This window comes from Urocitellus parryii, chromosome 13 (genome assembly GCF_045843805.1).
Source record: "Urocitellus parryii isolate mUroPar1 chromosome 13, mUroPar1.hap1, whole genome shotgun sequence".
NCBI classification, from domain to species: Eukaryota; Metazoa; Chordata; class Mammalia; order Rodentia; family Sciuridae; genus Urocitellus; species Urocitellus parryii.
Window position 1 is genome coordinate 8500004 of NC_135543.1, and position 19832 is coordinate 8519835.

At 36.2% G+C, this 19832-nt stretch overlaps 1 protein-coding gene across 1 annotated transcript in view; it reads right to left on the bottom strand.

Moving 5' to 3' along the window:
- Ccdc102b (coiled-coil domain containing 102B) overlaps positions 1–19832 on the bottom strand; it is a 280080-nt gene that overhangs the window by 156450 nt on the left and 103798 nt on the right. The gene's annotated exons all lie outside the window — the stretch shown is intronic.

Sequence of the window (19832 nt, forward strand, 5' to 3'; positions counted from 1 at the left end):
CCTAGTGAGACATCACAAGCCCTTCGAATTCAACAACCCTTGTATATATTGTAATGAACATCTACATTCTCAGATGAGCAGGGAGGAGGATGTACAGTCACCCACACTTCCCAATGCAACTGACTTAATGCAGGCCAGGTGGAAAGTGCACCTGTACCTGCTCATCTGCAATAATACCTTTACTCTGTCCTGGGACTTATCCAGTAAGCCAAGTATGGAACCCTGACTGCATAGCTGAGGTCAACGATGGCAGCTGGACTCAGCCTTCTGACTGGAATTCTGTTAAAATATCATCAATGAAGTATGATTTAGACAAAAGGACTAGAATTGGTTACAGCCTCTATCAGAATATTAAATCTAAGTTGCAGAGCAATGACATCATATTAGTTGTTGTTCTAGTTGCAAATGTATTACAAACATTGGTTTAAACAAAATAAATTTATTCTTTGGGGAGCTGGAGATCAGATATCTGCCATGGCTCTGACTTGTTAGAACTGCATTTTTTTTTCCTCTATAGGCTCTAAGGGATATTCAATTTCTTCAATCATTCAGATTGTTGGCAGAAATTAGGGCCTTGTGTTAAAAGGACCAATGTCTGCAATTTTTTTTCTGGCTGTCAGCTATTAGTCTTGGTCAGTTTATAAAAGCTGCCTCAATTCCTTGGCTCATGCCTACTTCCCCCATCTTTAGAGGTAGCAACAGCAGATAGAGTCCTTCTCATGCTGAAAACTCTGACCAAATTTTCTGTCTGGCTTTCTCACTTTTCAGGACCATGTGATTACATTCGTCTCAAGGAGATAAACCAGGAAAATCTTCATATTCAGTTATTTGTTTACTTTTATGGTGCTGGAAAGAGAACTGTGCTAATACTAGGCAAGCATTCTACCAATGAGCGGCATTCCTAGCCCAATTTCCCTATTTAATATCAGCTGATTAGCATCCTCTGGTCCACCTGCAAAACATCTTGTATTACAAAAAAATAATAACACATTCACAATTTCCTGGGACTGAGGTATAAAAGTCTTCAAGAGCTATTATTCTATCTAGCATAGATATGCAGACATAAAAATTTAAATTCAACCAAGAATATGTAGTACAAACAGGTGTATTCTTGGAAAAGGAAGTTCACCATGGCCCTGACATCTCTATTTATTATTGTTGCCAGTTCCTCTGAAGTAGTCAGTCACGTAGGTAGTTAGGGATCAAGGTAACCATATAATGATCTCTTTAGAAACTCTTGGTCTCTGGATGAGTGCAACTTGTTCAGTTGTATGGATATTTGAAATGTTTAGTTGAAATTTAAGGCCCTGAATAGTGCTATACTTTGGCAAGTGGATCTACCTTTGTTCTACAGACCACTTCTTGGGATTTGGGAACAAGCAAACAGGTCTACCATGTTGTTGAATCTCTTTTTTACTATCCTACAATATTCCTGCCCTGGTTCGTTGTTTATCTTTGGCACTTACGTAATGTGGCAAACCAGCCTCATACTTGCTTAATCACTGAATAGGTTGAATTGTTTCCTTGTTAAAATGTACCCAAGCCCTAATCCCAGTGACTAAGAATATGATCTTATTTGGAAGCAAAGTCTCAACATTATTAAGAGTCTTGTGGTGAGATCTTGGATTGAGAATTGGCCCTAAATTCACTGATTGATACACTTCTATGAATAAAGAAAGGGGGATTTGATAAGCACAAAAACAGAGATGACAGAGATAGGGAGATGAAGGCAAAGATTAGAGTGCTGTTGCCAGAAATCCAGAAATAACAGGAGGGGCCAGAAGCTGCAGGAGACCAGGGAGGGTTCTCAGCAAGTGCCTTTGGTAAAAATACATAAGAATAAGAAAGCTGTATTTCTCTCTCCTAGGCATGTTCACATAGGAGCCTGGATTCCTACCAAAGATTAGAAATGTGTTCAATATAAGAAAGTTTCATTCTCTCTTCTATTGCATATACTCCTTCTAAATATTTACATATATGCTGAATAACAAAGCTTCACTATCTCTTTAAATAGAGTAAGTACTGGAAACTAGTGGTTGGTGAAATTAATATGCCATTATAAAAATAAATATAATATTTATGAATAGTACATATCATAAAATACTTCTCCCTAAAACAGACATAAGGGGTAAACTCTAAAGTGTTTTAAGGACTAATTTTCTGGAGCACAGACATGCAAGAAGTTCCCCATGATTCCCACGGGCTGTAACCACACTGCACGCGGAGCCACGATAACACCCAGTCACGTTCTCTATACACACAAATCAGGTCTGGTGTTTAAGAGCTAAATACTGAGAAACACAACTTTTGGGGCAGGAGTCCCCTGTGTTTCTCCTTTGCTAGCAAAGCAATAAACCTTCTCCTTCTTTTTTTCTCAAAACCATGTCCTCATTATTGTATTGACATCAGGGCCAAGGACCAAGCAAACTTTAGGCAACAAATTTGGTACCCTGGGTAGAACCCAAGAGCAGTCCCCACTCCAGCTTTCTTGGGTAGTCCTGACTTTCTAAGGAACCCAACTTCCATGCTGAAGATGCAAGTGGCTGGCAAACTTGCTGAGAGCCAACTGCAGGAAAGTTAGGAGATGGGTGAGTTTGCTTCAGGCAGAACTAGAGTAGCTGTTTCTGTGAGTTAAAGGGAGGGACTGAGGGACCATCCCAACAGCTGATGAAGCTCCTTTTGCTTCAGGGAACTCCTGCCTTCTCTCCCTGAATGGTACAGGAAGCTCCACAGTGGTCCACTTTGAGAAAAATGAAACTGAACTCAAGTCTCAACACCCCTGGCCCTCTGGTAGGTTCCCTGGTGTGCACACTGAGACCCTTGATTCCACATGTCTGGTTCCTCTTTATGTGAACATCTGTGTCACTACTGGTATAGGAGTCATGGTTAAGAGGGACTATAAATCCTAGGGATATTTACTCCCTTCTGATCTGGTCTAAGTTTTCATCTGTTTGTTGGCCTTGGGTTTGGGAATTCCCTCTGGCTGGCTGGCTGTGTTTTTGTTTGTCTGTATATATTATCGCCCCTTTTAAGACATGGCCAATTCTGCGTTGATCCTATAGGTTGTCTCATGGGAAAGATCTTGGCTGGTCAATTTAAAGGTTCTCATCTCTTGGCCAAGGTTTTGGGTTTCCTCTCTGGTTGTCTCTGTATTTGGTTTTTGTAGGACCTTACAATTAGAGTTAGTCTGTTAGAAGTAAAGTAAGTTTAAGGGCCACCTATATTATAAGCCTAAGATAATATTTTACTGTAATGATCTGGCTTTTGAATAGCTTTCTGGATTATTATACAACCTTGCAGTTAGAATTGGTCTGTCAAATTTGAAGTAAGTGGAAGAAATTTGTATGTGTAGATCTGTTTTAAAGATTCCCATCTGTCAACCCTGGTTTCCATGTTCCTCTTTTTTTTTTTTTTTTTTTTTTTTGTATTGGTTACTGGTCTTTTAAGACAAGGGCCATGTTGTATTGATTTTATCCATAGTCTCTAGAGCAGAGAAATCTTGGCTGAATGGGTCACATATTGGTATAAGTCTGTCTAAGAAAAAGATGGTTTACTATAACACAATCTTGCCTTTGAATGGTTTTTCTGGATCATTATACAATCTTGACATTGAGGTTGGTCAGGGGTAAAGTATATAAAAGAGATTCTATATGTAGAGATATTTATGCAGTTGTATGATAAGGGTCAGAACCATCAGGAAATAAGTTGAAAGTGCCAAAAGACCCTGCCTCTGGTGTGCAAGGATAGCAGCACACCAGAAGAAAGGGTTAACAAGATTTATATCTTTTACACCCAGTCCTGGCACTCACAGCACTGTTTCTTAGCCTGGCCTCAGGCAGCTACAGATCATCTAACTGTGGTCAAGGACACTATCCCCAAACTGGGAAAATTCCCAGAAAAGAAGCCTAGGCCATAGAAAAATGGCCAAAGAGAACCTCTGCCCTGCCTTCCAGCCACTTTTGCTCATGGAGGGTGGAGGCTGCTGGCTAAAAAGGATGTGGCACTAGGTTTCAGCACTGTTTATGACATGAGGACAGGAATACTTTCCCCTTTTAAGACCTGACAGGACATCCCGTTTGGTCAGGGGAAAATCAGTTCTTTCGATCCATCACTGGGGAAAGCAGTTATTACTATAACAGTACCCTATCAAACTAAATGCATGGGGAGACTGGCAGAATTAACAATGGCACTCAAAAAGAAAAAGACAAACTAAGGCAAACCCTTGTCTCTGCAAAGGTATCTTCAAGGAAGCCTAAAGAAAAAAAAAAAAAGAGGAAAGGGCCTCTTCCGTTACATATCAATACGCAGAGTATAAGAAAAAAAAGCCCAAAAGGAGACTTTGGGTAAAATCGACAGTGGAGAACTCATTTAAAGTTGATGGAATTGTGATAATGATAAGACAGACAGGTCAGGCTGAAAAGTATCCTGTACTCCAACCCCTTGACTGCCACCTGAGAGAGAAAAGATTAAGACCGTTTTTGTATATGGCAGATTTTCCAAACCTCTCCTTGGGATGAAATTTGTTTTGTGAATTACATTTGCAGATAAAATTAATAAGGATTATTTCAGAATATGAATTTAAGAAAGGGTGTGAAACTAAAAAAGAAAAAAAATTATAGGTATGGAAATACTTTAGAATGTAAAATTAGAAGGTAAAAGAAATGTCTCTGGATAAGAAACTATTTTTGTCTGGCAAAGTAATATTCTTGTGCTAAAGTCCAATATAAAAGAAAACAAAACTAAGGATGTAAAGAAGTTGTGAATGTTTAAGGAAGTAAGTCGCAGACAGTTTGTGGAAGGTAAATCTCAAAAAGTTTGTGATTGTGATTAAATTGGCTATAATTAGCACAGTCAATTAAAGTTATTTGAACTTTAATGAACTAATATGAAGCAAAGTCTGAAACATAGATCTTCTCTTACCCATCAGGATAATTTTCCTGTATTTGTTAGGTTTTATTACTTGGGGAAATTAAGTCTTAAAGGCATTAGGATTTGTAGCTGTTTTAAAGTCTTAAATGATTACTTTGTAACTGGTTAAACAAACAAATGTTATTTAGATTATAATAATATAAATGACAACCTAAATATATGTGATTAGGTATATGTATGCATTTGAGATTATTATCTGTCTAAGGCTTTTGTAAGTACTATGTAAAAGTTTATAAAGTGAAAGTTTAGGTAATTTTACTGGCAAGATAACTAATAAACACTTTTGTACATTGTATCTGACATAGATGGGCCACACTATCATTTGAAGACCTGTTTTACATCTGCTTGCTTTGATTAAGTCAATTTCTGATGATTAACAATTTCTTAAATTTATGAATTTTAAGGCTATCCTTTATTTTTTCCTAATCCATGCAGACCTGTGATTATTGTTACTGTATATTATGGATTCAAAATTGTACTTTAAAACTTAACATTAGTTAAATATAAAGCTTAGGAGAGGACTTTGCCAAGTTGATGTTCTCCAAACTAAACTTATCAGTAGTAATAGTCTCAGATTTGTATAGAAATAACAAATTTGGTTGATACTTATTCATGTTATTTGATGTTTTATAGCTGGACAAAGTAACCTGTTGTCAGTATGTTATATATACAATTTTGTGTTACTCTTCACCCTGTATTAGGAATTTAAATGTAATTTTGGAAGGTAATAAGGACAGCGTGATCTATTTAAAGGTGACATTATAAAACATGGAAGCATTTTACCACCTTTTCCACAAAACAAAGGCCTTTGTTTGTTTCATGTTTTGATGTAATGTTGTATTGTGTTATTTGTCAAGAGCCCTGCCTTACTTAAGATAAAACTCTGCCACCCACCTTACTCCATGTTAGAATGGCTCCAAAATAGGCTAAACATGAGCTCATTTATAGTTGTGTTCAAAAGATCAGATTTTGTTGTAAAAATGACCATTATCTCAAAATAAACAGGGATATAATATTTTTAAAAAGTTAAATACCTCTTTCTGATCCTACTTAATGATTAGCAAAATTAGTTTTCAATTTCCTATTTTCTCTTGAAACAATAGAGTGAGGTTACTTTTTAGTTTACAGCCCATAATTTCTTTAAAACCTACATATTTCAAAAAATATACTTGCTGTAAATTCTGGAACCATTTTGATAGCACTGAATTACAAACAAATTCAAATTTTCCTAGATGAAGAATAAAATATATTGATTCAGATACTTGAAAGGCTCAGGGGTATCTCAATACAGTGTTGGTGCTCAAGAAGCCATGAATTATGACATTTACCTTCATAAATAAAGTAGATGTTTCTGTGTAAGTTTAGAATCTTCTGATCTCAGGTGACAAGATCATTGTTCTAATAAATAAACTTGGAATTTTCTAATTGCTTTTTATCATGCTAGATGGGTCAATATTTGGTCTACCACAGTGACATATTTGCCTTAGAGGTATGTGCCTCAGTGTACTAAAAGAAAAAAATACTAGTACACACACACACATGTATAGAAATTACCACAGTGTGCATACGACAAATAAAATGGTTGAGTATATTCATAGATAGTAAATGTCACCTTGTCCAGTTTTTAAGTAAAAGCAGTTTATTTTCAGGTTGTATTGCTACTGTAATGTGAAGAATGGTGATTACAGTGAAAAAAACATTTGGAATCTGTTATGGTTTGAAAATAAGCTGTTCCTAGAGAAGATTATGTGACAGCATTCAGAGGTGAAATTACTAAATTATGAGACCTGTAGCTGAATCAGTGGGATGATTCATTTGCTGGATTAATAACAGAAAGGATTACTGGGTGGTAACTGTAGGCAGGTGGGGCATAGCTGAAGGAAGTAGATCACTGGGGGTACACATTTGGTGTTTATATTTTTCCTGGACCTCTTCCTCTCTCTCAGTCCCTGCTCTCTGGATGCCATAAGCTTAGCCTTGCTCCTCCACACACCCTTCTTCCATGATGTTCTGCCTCATCTTGGGTCCGGAGCAATTTCAGTCAGCCAACTATGAACTGAATTTCTAAAACTGTGAGCCCTGAAATAAACTTCTTCTCTAAATTGTTTTTGTCAGGTATTTTGGTTCCAGTAATAAAAAGCTGACTAACAGAATAAAAAGAGAGAAAGACACAGAGCAAAATGTTGCCATTCTTAGATAAATTAAAAGTCAACAGTATTTTACAGAGAATGTTAAAACATTAAAAATAACAAGTTTTCACAAGTTTGATAATTAAAGAAACTTAGCTCTTTCATTAGCATATGTCAAGAAAAATCTCAATTGATGAATAAAGTCCTTAATACAAGATGGAAAGTACTTGAATCCTAAGGCAAATAAATTTGGACAGAGAGGAACAACATGATCTAAAGATACACCTACTAAAAAAGGTCATGACATGACAGTTCCCTTAGCTACACTAGCTAAGTATAACCACCAGATCTGTTCCCAATAGAAAGGTAGGAGGTTAATTTAGACCCCTTTCTGTACCTTCCCTCCATCCCCACAGCAGGTGAATTTTGGCTGAGCACAGCTACTCCCCATCCCTCGCCTGCAATCATCGAATTTCTCTCGGATGGCTACCACCAGCCCAGTGTCTGCAACAGAAACATACCTCAGGGATCTGGAACCCTAGTTTTCCTCCATGTATGGCTTCCTCAATGCCACTGCTCTTGTCCTGCTCCCAAGACACTTAAAATTATCTCATAAAAGAAAAGAAAACTGGTGGCTTTCAAGAAATTTGGCTTTCCAAATAAAAGCAATGAAACAAATAAAAACAAGAGGCACAAAATCGAGCAACAACAGGAGGTGGAAATACAGTTCTGCTTTATCTGGAGCTCTGATTTGGAACCAAATCCTGCTTCAAAACCCCTGTCTGGTTGTTGCTGTTCCCTTGCTTCCTAATGATTTAGGATGAATAGCAATAGTGAGCCTATGGAGCCACTGAGACCTGCAGCTTTTTCTTCCCAGGCTCATGCCACCACATCCACACCCCTGTCTTCTTTCAGGAGGTTGGATTCCATCCAGTGCAAGGAAGACCCTTACTTTCATCCAGTCCACATGGGGTGGGAGCTTGTGAATCACTCTGTTCTAGGTACCTATTTCCTTTTGTCATCTAGATCTCAATCTGATTTGCCAGTTCCTGGAATTGATATTATAACTTAATAATATCCAATTTGTTTTCATCTCCTACACATGACAGTAAGTTTCATGAAGACAGCTATCACAACGTGATATTCCATCTACACTGTAGGCCTTAAACATACCATGGATGACTATCTCCACATCCATCCAACTTCCTCTAATTTTCCCTTCTATGATATGGCACATCCACATTTCCTTGAATCTCTTATAGGTCAAGCTCCAGAAATGATTCAGATGCTGTTAAAATGAAGCATGAAAACTTATTTGGAACTGATTTTGGTAAGAGAGGCAATGAAGAGTAATAGAGCTGGTACGCCCAGTTCTACAGGGAACTCCCCACTTATATCCTGCAGCTAAGTTATAGCAATCAAAGCAGCAGACAGAAGGACATCCTGACTTCATGTCTTCCAGATGGTCCCCAAGGAGAACCCATCCTTTAGTTGGGCCTGTTCTGTGCTAGCGTCCTAACATCAGGCTAGTATTCCCCATTCTTCCAAATAATGCATTTTTTTCATATTACATGCCTTTCCATTGTATTCCTATGTTGTTATTGACAACCAAACTCCTAATGATGCAGGATAAAATACTTTTTATCTTTGTTGTCCTTTGTTTATTATGTTAAATAAAAACTTAAACAGTTAAGGTTTATATAAGAGGTACCACCCATTGTCCTGTGCTAGACAATGCAAGAACCTTCAAAGGTGAACTGATAGATTATAAGAGCTGTGAGTTGATCATTGGATTAAATCACTGAAACAAATCAACTAAGTGCTAACAAAAGGCAGGCAGGGTGTGGTTGGAGGAGGCAGGTAGCTGGGGTTTTTATTTGTCCTCACTGTGCAGAAGGAGCCTTCTGTTTCCTGGTGCTCATGGCCTGAAGTGCTTTGCTCATCCACACCCTTCTGCCATAAGGTTCTGTTTCATCTTGAGCACAGAACAAGGGAGTTGGCCATCTACAAACTGAGATCTCTGAAATGGTGGGCCCAAAATAAACTTTTCCTCCTCTAAAATTTTTCTTGTTTCTTTGGTCGTAGCAGGAAAAAAAGCTGACTAAAAGAGTACATGTTGTGTAATATTTCAACCAGGTTAAACATATTTGTCATCAAACATTTATCATTTCTTTGTGGTAAAAAACATTCAAAATCCTTTCCTCTCCTTTTCTGCAATTTTCAGTACATTATCCTTATCACTGTATTAGGATTCTTTAGAGGAACAGAACCAAAAGGTGATACACACACACACACACACACACACTCATACACACACACACACACACACACACACACACACATAATTTTGAAAAGGGGATTGTTAGACAGGCTTAGACAATCAGAAGCTGGAGAGTCCCACAGTGGCCAAATAAAGGCTGGAGGGCTGGAGGAAATGTAGCTGTTCACTGCAAGAATCTGGAGACTCAGAAGAAGAGGGATCAATGATGCCACCCCACACTAGGGCCAAAGGACTAAAAATTCCCTGAAGAGTCACTGATCAGAGTCTTCTTTGGAAGAGTGCAGGAGCAGGAGTCTGGCATCCTCAGGACAGCAGCAATCAAGAACTCGCTCAAAGTGCTCCCTCCTTTTCTATTTCCTGAAATAAATTAAAGAGTATATGTATTAGTTCTTCTTTAAAAGTCTTGTAGAACTTGGCTGTGAATCATCCAGTCCTGGGCTTTTCTTAGTTTGTAGACTTTTTTTTTTCTGTAGTGTCACAACAGACACTACAGAAATACAGAAGATAAATTTGTGATATTTCCTTTTTCATCCCATATGTTAGTAATTTGAGTTTTCTCTCTCTGTTAGCGTGGCTAAGGGTCTGTCAATTTTATGTTTTTTCAAAGAACTAACTTTTTGTTCTGTCAATTTTTTCAATTCTTTTGCTTCAATTTCATTGATTTCAGCTCTGAATTTAATTATTTCCTTTCTTCTGCTGCTTTTGGTGTTGATTTCTTCTTTTTCTAGGGCTTTGAGATGTAATTTTAAGTCATTTATTTGTTGACTTTTTCTTCTTTTAAGGAATGAACTCCATGCAATGAACTTTCCTCTTAGAACTACTTTCATAGTGTCCCAGCGATTTCAATATGTTATATCTGCTCTCTCATTCAACTCTAAAAATTGTTTAATCTCCTCCTCGATGTCTTCTGCAACCCATTGTCCATTCAGTAGCATATTATTTGGGGTTAGGGTTAGGTGTATAAAGACATGAATTGGTGTGAATATACTTTGCATATAACCAGAAATATGAAAACTTGTGCTCTATATGTGTAATAAGAATTGTAATGCATTCCTCTGTCGTATATAAATAAAAAAATAATTTTTTTTTTAAAAAAAGAAAGCATGTGGGGGTTAGCATGGTGGGCCCAGTTTATAGAATTACCTCCTTAAACTCATGTTCCCCTAGCTCACATCTGTTACCTATCAAAAATATCTGAATTAGAAAGCTATGAGATCAGAGCTGAATTTCAGGAAATTTAATCCTATAGTCTCAGGTAGTCTGACTTGAATGTGAGAAACCCTGGAGGGGAAAGATATCAATTAGAGCACTATTTCCAACAACCCAACTAATGTATTATGAAGACATAGACCAGAGCAAGGCAGCAGAAGAGGATGTGGCAGAGATTACAAAAAAATACAAAATTGTTTTACATTAAATATGGGTACTCCATATATTCTTTATATATTCCTAGGTCTCTCTCTCTCTCTCTCTCTCTCTCTCTCTCTCTCTCTCTCACACACACACACACACACACACACACATACACACACACACACACACACACACAAAAAAAAAAAAACATTTTGGAAAAAAAACATTTTATTTTGAAAGTTAAAAAAAAAAAAGAACTTGCTTAAGAATCAAGCTCTCATCTGCTGCTGCTTCCTTGTTCTTTCTCCTTTTCTTCCACACAGGCTCCCCACCTACTGGATGATGCTGGTAATATTCAAGATGGGTCTCTGCCTCAGTTTGCTGCCCCACATACTAATCATGCCTAGAAACATCCCGAGACACCCAGAAGCCTCCTAATCTTAGGCATCTCCCAATTCAATCAAGTTGACAATTCATATTAATCAAGGTCATCCTACTCTGCAAAAGCACACTAGAACTTTTTATTTCTAACTGCAATTTTATAGCCATTGATCAGTCTTTCCCATCCCTCCCTTCCCACCAGTTATTTGTTAGATAATTGGATAAACAAATGATAGTAGATGCTATCTGAATTTACATGAAATTTCTTATATCTAAGCACATATTGTGCATCTTTTATAAAATTATGTCATATATTTTTCTTGTGTTCTTTGTGGATTATATCTTGCTAACACATGTGAAATAAGTAATGAGAGAGATTGCAATAATTGAAAACTCACACTGCCCCTACATCATAGAAAAAAAAACTGCAACATTTTTATATCAGTTTGAAAACACCTTCATATATATTTCCTTTACAACTATTAAAACTAAAAACTGACTTAATATGGCTTTTCCTTAAAATGGATTACATGTTGTTTGGTAAAAAAGTAGATAAGACAAATATAATAATAAATAATGAAAGCAACATTTTTCATATGTACAGGTCAGGCTAATAAGTAGTGACTCACTGAGATATAAAGATGAGATAGAAAACATTAAAACTCAAACAATTCCCTGGAAAAAATGATACATCAAAGTTTTTTTAATTTTTTAATCCAAACATTCTTTATTTTTCCTATGTAGTAAATATAGCCAAACAACAACATACTAATTATGATAGGCTCACAAGGATCAAAAATACACCAGTTATATCCACTCCAATTGTGCCAAATAAACAGTTTCTTTGTGAGAAATTAAATTAATTTTATCTGGCATAGGTAGGATAATTAATTTTAACTGGCTTAAGGTAAAATTATTTTTGAAATACAGACTCAGCCAGTTAATTATTTGCCCATATGCTTCCAATCCCTGCACCTGCCTCACCTTGGCCTGGCAGGCTTCTCAAATTCCCCTGCATCTTCAGACTCTGCCAAGGACAATACCACCAGCAGCCACCACCTTGCCTCCAGAAAAGAGAACCAGATTTTCAAATGTGGGTACAGAAAGTTGGAAAATATTTTTTATTAGTGACATCTATTTAAATATAACTCTAAGGTATTTTATACATTTGTAAAAATATATTATTTGAAATTACCAGTCACAAAAATACATGTTCCAATCACTGCCCTCACTGAACTTACACACACACACACAGATATGCTCACACTTAATAATCCCAAATTAGAAATAACAATCTACCTTTCCCATAATAAAGAAGTGCCAGGCATGGTGACACACTCCTGTAATTCCAGCAGTTCAGGAGGCTGAGGCAGGAAGATCTTGAGTTCAAAGCAAGACTCAGCAACTTGATAGGACCCTATGTAACTTAGTGAGACCCTGTCTCAAATAAAATATAAAATAGGGCTGGGAATCTAGCTCAGTGGTAGTGGTTAAGCACCCCGAGTTCAATCCCTGGAACCAAAAAAACAAAAAAGAAAAGAAAAAGAAAAGAAGAAAGAAAAAGAGAAAAGTAACTAAAGTTATTTACATTTTTCAGAAAAGATGTTATAATGTATTTTGAGAACACTGATTTTTTTTCTGTTTTTTGTACACCGAAAAACTACCTATGTGTTTGTTTTTAAATATATACACTTTTGGGTCCCAAATTTATATATCTACTAATTCTAAATTTTTATTATATAAAATACCCTATCTGGTAGAGATAAAAAGAAAATACAGATTTAAGAAATGCCCCTGTGGGAGATAAGGAATCAGATAAAGCACTTGTCTCTAAATTCCATTTGTTTTCTTCATCCTGTAAATTTTGCTGGACATACATATGGTAATCTGATTTTAGCATGATGGAATAAGAAGTGAATTTGAAACAGCAATGTGCTCTAGAATCAGTCTTTAACTTTACTGACTTCCTATTCACTTTGTATGTAAGTAAAACCATCACCACAAAATCTTTTTTTAAAAGACTATGTAATAGAATTTTAAATCAAAGTTGGTTTAAAAAGCAAAGAGATGATTTTTTGCTTGTTACTGAGATATTGATGCTTTTTCTCCTCTGATTTCCTATCATTTAGAGAGAAATTGAGAGGCTGCCAAATGCTACAGGGATTTAAATACCATTAAATTAAGCATAATAAAATGATAGGGAAACAGAAAGCGATGGCCAGTAGCAGAGAAATATTAAATGAAAAATCTCTCAATTATGTCAACAACCATATTAAGTTTAACTGTGTGAATTAAAAAGAAATAAATCCAGCAATTGGAAAGGGTATTCTCAACTGTATCAGAAGCAAACAGCCATTTTATTAAAAATAAACTGAAATTCAAGGAAATATTACACTGCCTTCATGAACCCAAATTAGTGCTATTTTTTAAACTCAGTAGCTAAATTTTGGAAAGCACAATGGAATCATGGGATTTGGTAGTAGAAGATATTTCAGCTATTTAAAGCAAGCTATTCTTTTAAAACTTATGAACACAGTGTATCACTTGGCCAAAAGTACTCAAATATTCAGCCCAAACCCAGAATAATAGCATCTTCCTTTCATATTTCCATAAGTCCAATGTTCTTATGACCTGTGAGTTGAACACAAGTTAACCAGTAGCTCTTCCACTGTATAATAAAACAACCAAGACAATGTTAGAAAAGGACCCACATTAACAGCACATTGAAGACACTGCCAGCACATGCAGGTATATAGGTCAAGTCAGTGGCTCTCAGGTGTTCATTGGCATCAGGTTCCACCTGTAGAGCTTGTTAAAATACAGTCTACCTACAAACCTGGAGTTTCTGATAGACGAGGTCTGAGACAGGGCATTTGCTGCTACTACTAATGTAAGCTCCACATTTTGAGAACATCTGGGCTAGATAGTAAGTCAAAAGGATTGGACAGAACATAAACGTTTTGATGTACATTTTTTATATGTAATTGTATCTTTTATGTCTAAAATAGTACTTATGGAGTAGTGTTTTACAGATTATCAAAACACTTTAATAAAATTTTCTTTTTAATAGGTTTATCGGGTGCTTTTCTGTAACCTAGGACTGACACCAAGTACAACTAATTTAACTTGTAGAAGTTCTCTCCAGATTCAAATTGCAAAATTAATCAAGTAGCTGAATGATGTGAATAAATTATAAATTAAGAAAAAATGCTTTATGCATGCAAAGAAAAATGTAGTGATTTTGGTATGTATCATACTGTTGTTCTTAAAAAGATTTACAAAATATTTTCTTGGGTTCAGTAATAGCTCTGCTTTTTTTTGGTGGGGGGGAAAGAGGAGGAGAGTATCAAGGATTGAACTCGGGGGCATTTGGCCATTGAGCCAATCATCAGTCCTATTTGTATTTTCTTTAGAGCCAGGGTCTCACTGAGTTTCTTAGCACCTTTTCATTGCTGAGGCTGGCTTTGAACTAGGGATCCTCTTGCCTCAGCCTCCCATGCTACGAGGATTATAGGCCTGTACCACCATACCCAGTAATAACTCTGACAATACCAAATGGTATTGATTGGGTTGATAATATTAAGTAGACTTACACTGAAATTTAACTCCCAGAACTAATTTTCATTTCTCTATTCCAACCTCTCAAATTCTTTCACCATTTGGTTCTAATACAATTCTTATCTCTGGTTCACAATAAATTAAGGGATTCTAAGGAAACTACAGCAGCTCCAAACAATGTAATTTGGAAACAGACCCAGTGCTGCCTTCTGAATTGCTTCTAAACATGTAGAGTCTTCTAGAGTGGAACCGGCCTTGCATTTTTGTTTCATTTCTAGGCAGAAAGAGTAGGCTTCCTATAAATACTTCTCAGGACCACATGCTTCTTAAGAAGCCATACATCTTGTGAGCCTTCAGCATATGCACCTATGTCTGTTGCACTAGAAGCTCTCTCATGACCCCTGGTCTTCTCGCTTTCCTTAGGTCATTCCTAAGGCTTTGTAAATTTAGGAAGTAATATAAAATTAAATTGTTCTATCTGGGCATGGAGGCACATACCTGCACTCTCAGTGACTCAGGAAGATGACACAGGAGGATCACAAGTTCAAGATCAGCCTCAGCAATTGAATGAGACTCACAGCAACTTAGCAAGACCCTGTCTAAAAATAAAGAATAAAAAGGCCTGGGGTTGTAGCTCAGTAGTAAAGCACAATTCAGTCCACAATGACTGATGATGATGAGTGAAGATGATAAATAAAATTACATCCTACTTTCATGTCTTAATAGGCCTTACTACCATGAGGAAATCAACCTTAGCCAAATTCATTTAATACTAATTGATGTTCACAGCATTCTGTACACTACCTAAAAATTCTAAGAAGGTTCTGTACATTTTGCACACTAACTGGTTTTCATTAAAATTTAACCATTTTCCTATTTTTTATATAAAAATTTTATACGAAGTGATCTATTTACCTGCATCACCCCTCCCCAAAATAATTTTTATCTGGGTTTTTTCCAATTAAGTCTTACTTAAAAAGAAAGATAAAGTGAATGTCAAGTATCACAAAGTAACTGAAGAAGCTGCTGAGGTTCAGAAGCTACTTAAGTCCCTGGAGATGCACTGTTACTGCCCCTATATTCAGCTAGCCCTGTCTTACTTTCAGACTCTCATGGTACTCATCACCATCAAAAATGAAGCTGAACACCTGCACATAGCTGGAAGGCCTTGACTTCTGTGGGTTGACTTATGAACTGACTTCACAACCTCTGAACTAACCAACAACCATTTTTTAAAATATACTGCATCCTAATAAACTTGGAATCAGAGTTTTTTTCAGCCACATTCTATATCTACTGAAAAGAATTGGTGGCATCACTTTAGTGACAAAATAACGTGAGGTTCCTTCGTATCTAACATAGTCTCCCAAAGTATACGCTTTTACCTTTTGAACAAAAATATGTTAAAGCATGACTTGGAGAAACTGGCTCCACACCATTGGGCAATCATGTCTAGTAAGGAATAATTCACATTTAATTCAGATACTTATTTAACATTTGGGAAGAAAGACATATTGATGGAAATAACTATTCTGAGAAGAAAATAGTTTAAACTTTTATTTAAAAGTTTACAAAAACAGATCCTATAATGTATTAATTGCTTAATTGCTCTATTTTTCTTTTGTTACACTTTACTTTTTGTTTCCTTTATTTCTTCTCATTTTTTCCCTCCTTCCTCCACTTATTTTTCTTTCTTTCTCCTCTTCTCTTTAGTCATTCTTTGTTTGTTTACTGCCATGTGAAAATTTATCTTTGGTGTCACATAGATGGGGTAAAAGCAATCTGTTCAAATTAGTCACTGTGGAGATTCCAGTGCATACAATTTACTTATTTATTTACTTGTGGTACTGAGGATTCAACCAAGAGGGTATCTTACCACTGAATCATATTCCCAGCCCTCTTTACTTTTTATGTTAAAATAGGGTCCCACTAAGTTATTGAGGCCTTCATTAAGACGCAGAGGATGGCCTCAAACTTGCAGTCCTCCTGCCTCAGTTTCTCAAGTTGCTGTGATTACAGGGATGCACCACCTCACTCAGTTCTATTGCAGTGTGAGCAAACATGAACCATCAATCATTACCTAACATGCACTGATTGCCAACTACAGCAGCCATATTACAAATCTGATCTAGATAAATACATGCAGATCCATTTAAACAAAACTAACATATTGAAGAGTAGTATACAAACACACAAATCAATAAATTTAAGTGAAACTCAATGATGTGAATTTTATATGTACAACTATGTATCACATTCCATGTTAAATCACTGCATGCTATAGCAATTTTAATAGATATCATTATTAGAACTTAATAAAGAGCAAAACCTATCACACTGATTTCTGTCACAGTAAGTTGCGATTATCATAATACCAGATGCTGTATCTTTAAAAAGTCAGAGGAAAATATATTTTTTAAAGGCAATGTCATTTATACAAAAATTCCAGCTAAATCATGAGGTAGCCTAAGTAAACAGAAAGCATACAGAGGATTTGGAGATATTTATCCAGTTTTTCCTAAGACAAATAATATATGCCACAGGATGCCAGCAAAATATGGCAAAGTAGGTAGCTTCAAGCATATAAAAATTAAGGGAAGTAGGTGCAATCAACTGTGTTGGAATTCTGGAACACAGTCACAGGTTTCCAGAGTCAAGGAATCACTGCATCCAGAAAAAAAAAAACAACAACTTTAATATGGTAAGAAATCTCTATGGCATCTTTTCTTGTCCTTTAATGCTCAGCATTACCCTGATCCAAAGTCAGACAACACAGGAAATAAATCTACCTCTAACATACTTTATGAATGATGTAAAGATCTTAAACACAATAGTTGCAAAAAAAAATTAGCAACATCTTGAAAGAATTTTACATTATGAGTGAACATGATACATCCAAGAATGCCAGGGTGGTAAGAAAATCAATCACATTAAATACATCAGGGCTGAAGATGTAGCTCACTGGTAGAGAGTGTGCTGGGCTTGCACAGGGTCCTGGGTTCACTCACAGCACTGCAGAATAAAACAAAACAGAAAAAAAAAAAAAAAACACCTAACAAGGAACACCACATTAATAGAATTAAGGGGAAAAATACATCATCATCTCAGTTGATGCAAAAAAGCATTGGACAAAGTCCAACACCCTAAGGAGAGAAAAGAAAATCCTCAATAAACTAGAAAAAAGGTTGGGAGGAATTTTCTCAACATAGTGAGCAACATATGAAAACCCACAGCTGATCTAATAATCCACAGTGGAGTCTTAAAGCTGTCTCCCTGAGACAGCTGGCTTCCACCTCTGCTGTCCAACAGTGATGGCAGATTTTAGCCAGAGATGCCAGGAAAGAAAACACCCAAACTGCAAAGGCTAAAGTAAAACTATCCCTACTCACTGATAAAGATCTTATAGATGGAAAACACCAAGAACAACAACTGAAAACCAACAAAAGACCATTAAAAAATCTTATTAATAAACAAATCCAGCAAAGTTGTAGGGAACAAGGTGAACACATGTAAATTAGTTGTCCTTCTATACCTGAGCAAAGAACCATCCAAAAATTAATTAAAAAACAAATCCTGGGGCTGGAGATGTGGCTCAAGCGGTAGCGTGCTAGCCTGGCATGCGTGCGGCCCGGGTTCGATCCTCAGCACCACATACCAACAAAGATGTTGTGTCCGCCGAGAACTAAAAAATAAATATTAAAAATTCTCTCTCTCTCTCTCTCTCTCTCTCTCTCTCTCTCTCTCTCCCTTCTCTCACTCTCTCTTTAAAAAAAAAAAAAAAAAAAAAACAAATCCTATTTCCAGTACCATCCTAAAAAATAAATTATGTGGAAATAAATTTAAACAAGGCAGTGAAAATTTATACACTGAAAATGATAATCCATTGCTAAAATAAGTGGAAGTGACATCCCATATTCACAGGTAAGAAGACTTAATATTGTTAAACCATCAGTACTCCCCAAAGTACTCTGCATCTTCAGTGCAATCCCTATCAAAATCCCACCAGTCTTTGTTTGCAAAAGTGACAATGCTGATCCTCAGATTCACATTAATTTTTTTGTTTCATAAAATTTATTTTTATTTTGTTTTTAATTGCTTTTATTTTTTAAATACATGACAGCAGAATGCCTCACAATTCTTATTACACATATAGAACACAATTTTTCATATCTCTGTATATAAAGTATGTTCACATCAATTATGTCTTCTTACATGTACTTTGGATAATGATGTCCATCACATTCCACCATTATTGCTAACCCCCTGCCCCTTCCCTTCCCCTCCCACCCCTCTGCCCTATCTAGAGTTTGTCTATTCCGCCCATGCTCCCTCTCCCGACCCCACTATGAGTCACCTTATATCTATAGGATATATAAAGAACTCAAAAATCTAAGCACCAAAAAAAAAAAATAACAACCCAATCAATAAATAGGCCAAGAACATGAACAGACAGTTCTCAGAATAGGATATTCAATCAATCAACAAATATATGAAAAAAATGTTCATCATCACTAGCAATTAGAGAAATGTAAATCAAAACTACTCTAAGATACCATCTTCCTGTCAGAAGAAAAACAACAATAAGTATTGTCAAGGATGTGGGGAAAAAGGCACACTCATATACTGCTGGTGGGACTGCAAGCTGGTGCAGCCAATATGGAAAGCAGTATGGAGAATCCTTATAAAACTTGGAATGGAACCACCATTTGACCCAGCTATCCCTCTCTTTGGTCTTTATCTAAAATACTTAAAAACAATACACTACAGGGACACAGCCACATCAATGTTTATAGCAGCACAATTCACAATAGCTAAACTGTGGAACCAACCTAAATGCCCTTCAGTAGATGAATGGATGAAAAAAATGTGGCATATATACACAATGGAATGTTACTCAGCAATAAAAGAGAATAAAATAATGGCATTTACAGGTAAATGGATGCAGTTGGAGAAGATAATGCTAAGTGAAGTTAGCCAATCCCCCCTCCAAAAAAAAAAATGGCAAATGTTTTCACGTTAATTTTTAACAGGGCTGGATTTCCAAAATGATACTGAAAACAGAAGAGCAAAAACTGGAAAATTTAACACTTCCTGATTTCAAAACTTTCAACAAATGAATAACAATCTAAAAAGTATAGGTACTCACAGAAAAATATATATATACCAACATAATGGAATTGCATCCAGAAATAAGTCTATCC